The sequence below is a fragment of the Stomoxys calcitrans genome, chromosome 5, assembly GCF_963082655.1.
Source record: "Stomoxys calcitrans chromosome 5, idStoCalc2.1, whole genome shotgun sequence".
NCBI classification, from domain to species: domain Eukaryota; kingdom Metazoa; phylum Arthropoda; class Insecta; order Diptera; family Muscidae; genus Stomoxys; species Stomoxys calcitrans.
In genome coordinates this window covers 106,845,681-106,852,277 of record NC_081556.1, presented here as the reverse complement: position 1 = coordinate 106,852,277, position 6,597 = coordinate 106,845,681, and positions in this window count along the sequence as shown.

Genomic DNA, 6,597 nt, shown 5'->3' with positions numbered 1-6,597 from the left:
ACGATTTTCGTAGGTTTTAAGAGACAAGAAAAAGAAGAACAAGAGAACTACAAAAGCCCCGTCCCAAACTAATTTTCCTGTTTCAAAGAGAAAACAAAAAAAAAACAATACTTTTTGGAAAATTGAACATCAGTTTCGTAAAAACTGAACTGAACTTCAAATTTCCAACTCCCACTCCACCTCTATGCCCCAAAACAAAAACAGTGAAGCCACAAAAAATTACACTTTTAGGCTTAAGAACAAATCTGAAAAATAATATATTTCTAAAAAATTTGTAAAATAATGAAGAGACAAGATAAAATTAAAAGTTTATACATATTAAAACAAAAATCCAAGGAAACCAAGAAAAAAACCAAAAAAATAAATCCGAGAACAAGTCATTTAAAATGTTAATTGTTAAACCGAAAAGCAAAAACAAAAATCCAAAAACAATTTTGAAACTTGAAATAAATACAACATTTATGAGAACCAACAGTTTCTTCCCCACACCCCACCTCCCGCCACTAAAACAACCATCGGTCGTCAACCTTCATGGAAATATGAGCCATAATTTCAAAAGTTTGACATAAAAAATCAAAAGCAACCCCTAATAGTACATCATGCTATATATGAATTAAAGTTTAAATAGAACAAAATCGAAATAAATACGCATAACAACAACAACAACAACTTCAAACTGCAATCAAAATCAACCATAGAATCAAAAACCAAATAAATGAAACAATGAATTGCTAAAAATCCAAAAAAAAAAATAAAAAAAAACAAACAACTACAAAAACCCCCACAAACACCTGTGTAGATTCAGTATAAATTTAATATTAAAATTAACTAACAAAACAGAAAAACCAAAAAAAAAAATAATAAAAAAAACAGTAATAAAATTATAAACAATAAAACAAAAAAAAAATTTGTAACTGGTTTAAATAAAAATTGTAAAAAAGAAATAAAATGGCTGTTTTACTAGGTCAAGGTAACCCAAACATCAGTGAGAAAAAGTTAATTCTAGTCCAGGCGGGATACCAACCTCCCAAACGTGGAAACCTTTCCCTTCACTAACACATTTGCATATGATTTCCCAGCCCATCACAGCGAGGAATTGGAGAAGTATAGACTGTTTCTAAAAGTCCTTATTTCAGAGGAGGTATAAGACAAGCCAGACATATTCCCTACTCATTGCAAACAAACTAGGGAAGTCCAAAAACAAGTAAAAGCGTGCTAAATTCGGCCGGGCCGAATCTTATATACCCTACACTATGGATCGCATTTGTCGAGTTCTATGCGCGGTATCTCTTTTTAGGCAAATAAAGAATAATGAATAAGAACTGTTATGCTATTGGAGCTATATCAAGTTATAGTCCGATTCGGACCATAAATGAATGCTGAACATTGTAGAAGTCATTGTGTAATATTTCAGTTTATTCGGACAAGAATTGCGCCTTGTAGGGGCTCAAGAAGCAAAATTGGCAGATAGGTTTATATGGGAGCTGTATCTAGCTATTGATCGATTTAGACTATATTTTACACGTATGTTGACGGTCATGAGAGAAGCCGTTGTACAAAGTTTCAACCAAATCAGATGAGAATTGCGCCCTCTAGAGGCTCAAGAAGTCAAGACCCAAGATCGGTTTATATGGCAGCTATATCAAAACATGGACCGATTTAAACCATACTTAGCGTAATGGTTGAAAGTGTTACCCAAACACTACGTGCAAAATTTCAATAAAATCGGACAAGAATTGCGCCCTCTAGAGGCTCAAGAAGTCAAGACCCAAGATCGGTTTATATGGCAGCTATATCAAAACATGGACCAATGTGAACCATATTTAGCGTAGTTATTGGAAGTAATACCCAAACACTACGTGAAAAATTTCAATAAAATCGGATAAGAATTGCGCATTCTAAAGGTTCAAGAAGTCAAGACCCAATATCGGTTTATATGGCAGCTATATCAAAACATGAACCGATTTAAACCATACTTAGAGTAAATGTTGGAAGTACTACCAAAACACTACGTGCAAAATTTCAATAAAATCGGACAAGAATTGCACCCTCTAGAGGCTCAAGAAGTCAAGACCCAAGATCGGTTTATATGGCAGCTATATCAAAACATGGACCGATTTAAACCATACTTAGCGTAGTTGTTGGAAATGATACCCAAACACTACGTGCAAAATTTCAATAAAATCGGACAAGAATTGCACCCTCTAGAGGCTCAAGAAGTCAAGACCCAAGATCGATTTATATGGCAGCTATATCAAAACATGGACCGATTTAAACCATACTTAGCGCAGTTGTTGGAAATGATACCCAAACACTACGCGCAAAATTTCAATAAAATCGGACAAGAATTGCGCCCTCTAGAGGCTCAAGAAGTCAAGACCCAAGATCGGTTTATATGGCAGATATATCAAAACATGGACCGATTTAAACCATACTTAGCGCAGTTGTTGAAAGTGACACCCAAACACTACGCGCAAAATTTCAATAAAATCGGACGAGAATTGCGCCCTCTAGAGGCTCAAGAAGTCAAGACCCAAGATCGGTTTATATGGCAGATATATCAAAACATGGACCGATTTAAACCATACTTAGAGTAATTGTTGGAAGTACTACCAAAACACTACGTGCAAAATTTCAGTAAAATCGGACAAGAATTGCACCCTCTAGAGGCTCAAGAAGTCAAGGCCCAAGATCGATTTATATGGCAGCTATATCAAAACATGGACCGATTTAAACCATACTTAGCGCAGTTGTTGAAAGTGATACCCAAACACTACGCGCAAAATTTCAATAAAATAGGATAAGAATTGCGCCTTCTAGAGGCTCAAGAAGTCAAGACCCAAGATCGGTTTATATGGCAGCTATATCAAAACATGGACCGATTTAAACCATACTTAGCGCAGTTGTTGAAAGTGATACCCAAACACTACGTGCAAAATTTCAATAAAATCGGATAAGAATTGCGCATTCTAGAGGCTCAAGAAGTCAAGACCCAAGATCGGTTTATATGGCAGCTATATCAAAACATGAACCGATTTAAACCATACTTAGAGTAAATGTTGGAAGTACTACGAAAACACTACGTGCAAAATTTCAATAAAATCGGATAAGAATTGCGCTTTTTAGAGGCTCAAGAAGTCAAGACCCAAGTTCGGTTTATATGGCAGCTATATCAAAACATGGACCGATTTAAACCATACATAGAGTAATTGTTGGAAGTGCTATCAAAACACTACGCGCAAAATTTCAATAAAATCGGACAGAAATTGCGCCCTCTAGAGGCTAAAGAAGTCAAGACCCAAGATCGGTTTATATGGCAGCTATATCAAAACATGGACCGATTTGGCCCATTTACAATACCAAACGACACACTAATAAAAAGTATTTGTGCAAAATTTCAAGCGGCTAGCTTTACTCCTTCGAAAGTTAGCGTGCTATATCGACTTAAAATGACATGTCGATCAAGAATATATATACGACTATTTCGAGGTGTTACAAACAGAATGACGAAATTAGTATATCCCCATCCTATGTTGGAGGGTATAAAAACGGCTGGACCGATTTTCATGAAATTTTCACAGATGGTAGAGTTTGAGCCCACGGTGAAAATAGGGTACTACATTTTTTGCTATCCGAAGGGGGGCGGACCCTACCTCTTACCCCAAAACGCCAGATCTCGGAGATGGGTGCATCGATTTAAGCGAAATTTTGTATAACCCCCTTATGGTACCCCAAAACCACGAAATTGGTATAAAATTTGAGGATCATATAATCTGGGGGACGCCCCATCCCAAAACCCACCCGAACGGGCATGTTTACCTATTGGAATAATATGGGTGTCAAATGAAAAGTATTTAAGAGTAGAGTACGAACTTGGTATATAAATGTCACCCAAAGTGTTTGGGGGGCTCCCCCACCCCCAAAAAACTCCCCAACAGGACACTACACAGCTTTGGGCAAACGTTTTAAGGACCTTGATTTGCATCTGGAATGTCCGCATTCTTCATAGAGAGGATGCAGTATACGCAATCGCGAATGTATTGGAGAAGTACAAGGCAGACATTACTGCCATACAGGAAGTGCGATGGCTCGGGAAGAGCTGCACAACAACACCGAATGGTGGCGCCCTATATTGTTGCTGCCATGAGACGAGGCATGAGTTTGACTGTGGATTTGTGGTTAATCGGAGAACGAAACACCTTGTCTCCAGGTTTACTCTGGTGGATGAGAGGCTAGCCACCATACGCATAAAGGCTAAATTCATCAACATCAGCATTATTTACGCCCATGGCCCGAGGGATGACAAAGACAATGAGACCAAGGATATTTTCTACGAGCGCCTAGAAAGGGATTACACACTGCTTGAACCGCTATTTGATAATAAAAAATACTGTATCACTATTCCTGGTGAAATCGATTGGAGCTGCAATATTCCTACTTATAGAAGGTAAGTAGAATTCTATATTACAGGACGAACTGGTAGAAGTGTGCTCGAAGAACTGAAGCTGGTCTAATCGAGAAGGTTACCTAACCACTGTAGTGTGAAGAAGTATTGGAAAGGCAAAGATATAATATCATACTTACGATTGACACAAATATCTTTGCAGAGAGCCAGGCATCTAAGGAACCTATTTCTGAATTCAAAAACCGCACTTAACACTCGCATATCTCTCAACAAGATGTCGCAGATCTCCCAAAATTTCAAAATTCATTTATTTCATTTATTTTTGTATGTCCGATTATGCTGAGTTTAAAAAAATAATTCAATTGCTAGAATATTTTCTATCGCTTTGCATTAAATGCTGTGTTTCGAACACTATTTTTAAATATTGCTTATTTTATATTAACGGAAAAGTTATGTTCAGTAAGCACAAGCTTTTATTAAGGTGCACACGCCTATAACGAATTCGTTGTATTTTTACTTAAATCGTACGATACATCTGTCACAAAACACGATTTATCTGACAATCATCAGATTTATTTGACACATTCAACAAATATGATTTTATGCAGTAGTACATATTTGAAGATTTGTAGTACAACATGAGGCTACTAATCGATAATTTAACTCGGGACTATTAAATTGTTGCGAAATCCGACAGACTCCATTCTTCGCCAAAATTCAAACCAATTTCAAACAACTATACTCAATAAAGATAACAGCATTGAAGCAAAGTTGATTGCTGCCAATTCCGTGAGCAAATAGTTACCATTGCAACAAATTGAAGCGAAATTTGTGTTGGCGCAGCGACATGTCGCTGATATTTTTGCTCATAGAACTTATGCTGAATTTACATGGCACATCTGATGCATGGTCATGGTAATAGTATTGGTGAAAACAAAGGTGTATGAGTCACATGTACACATAACCATCAGTCATGGCTGAAAAATCAAATTCATTTGATTTTTTTCGATAAATGATCTCTATCGATTACCGTTTACAAAGAAATGTGTAATCATTAATTGACAGATATTAAAAAACATGTTCTGTGACAAATAAAGTAAAAAAAAATGTGAAGTAAAATATGAAAAATAAAATCAAAGAAAAGAAAAAAAATCGATGTACCTTTTTGGCAAAAGCAGTAATCAACACGAACACACGATGAGTACGATAATGATGTGCCGTCTAAAAGGGCCATTAGTACCACTTCTATGGAATGTGTTCGCAGTGTTGCGTTTTAGCAGTTGTTCGGGTGAAAAGCCGAAGTGAGTATTAGGCTTAATGACAACCAAGATATATTCTTTTACAGGTAGTGGCATTTGCCCAACAACAAAATATTGAGTGCATTATCTATCAAAATCAGTGATTAGTGCAACTTTGATTTTGTGTATGTAACTAATTTTCGTTGTTTGTATGTTTTGCTTCACAACTATAATACACACACACGTAACCAAAACTCGTTGGCAGATAGTGGAATTCGCGAGAAAAATTGCACTCAGCTGTTTACCGTACTCTACCTGGTAATTATGTCATGGGTATCGTCACCGAAAATGACGCTGCAGGTACGCAACTCAAATGAAATTTTTTTTACGTTACAGGGTGACATAATAAGCATTGGTGGCTATTATTAAAATGGTTGCATAAATTATGAGGGAATGTCTTTTTTTGCTTCAAAGTCTTTTATTTTTAAAAATAACTGACTTTTAAATATTTTTTGCTATTCTACTCTTCGAATAGAAAGCATTAAGCAATGGTCTAAAGCCAAACAATATCCTGCAATGGAATCTCAATAAAAAAATGACCATGAAAAAAGTTCGCAATAAACGAACTTAATACTAACCTTAACACAAGCAAACTAGGCGAAAAGTCGAACTCAGTACTAGGCTTAATGCACAATAGCATCCAACAATAAATAATTCCTCATAAAATGACATAGAACTATTTTCAACCAACACATTTCATGCCTACACATTGATATGTTATATGTATTTGTGGCCCTTACACTCAAGGCCCTGCAAGACTCTCAATAGCTGTTTCGATGCCGCATTTGCGACGCGCGCATTTTCATACCATGCCATTTCATATGCCGCAATCTCATCTCATTCCCATGGAATTGGAGGGAAACAAAGAGAATTTTGCGAAATGCGAGAAACGAG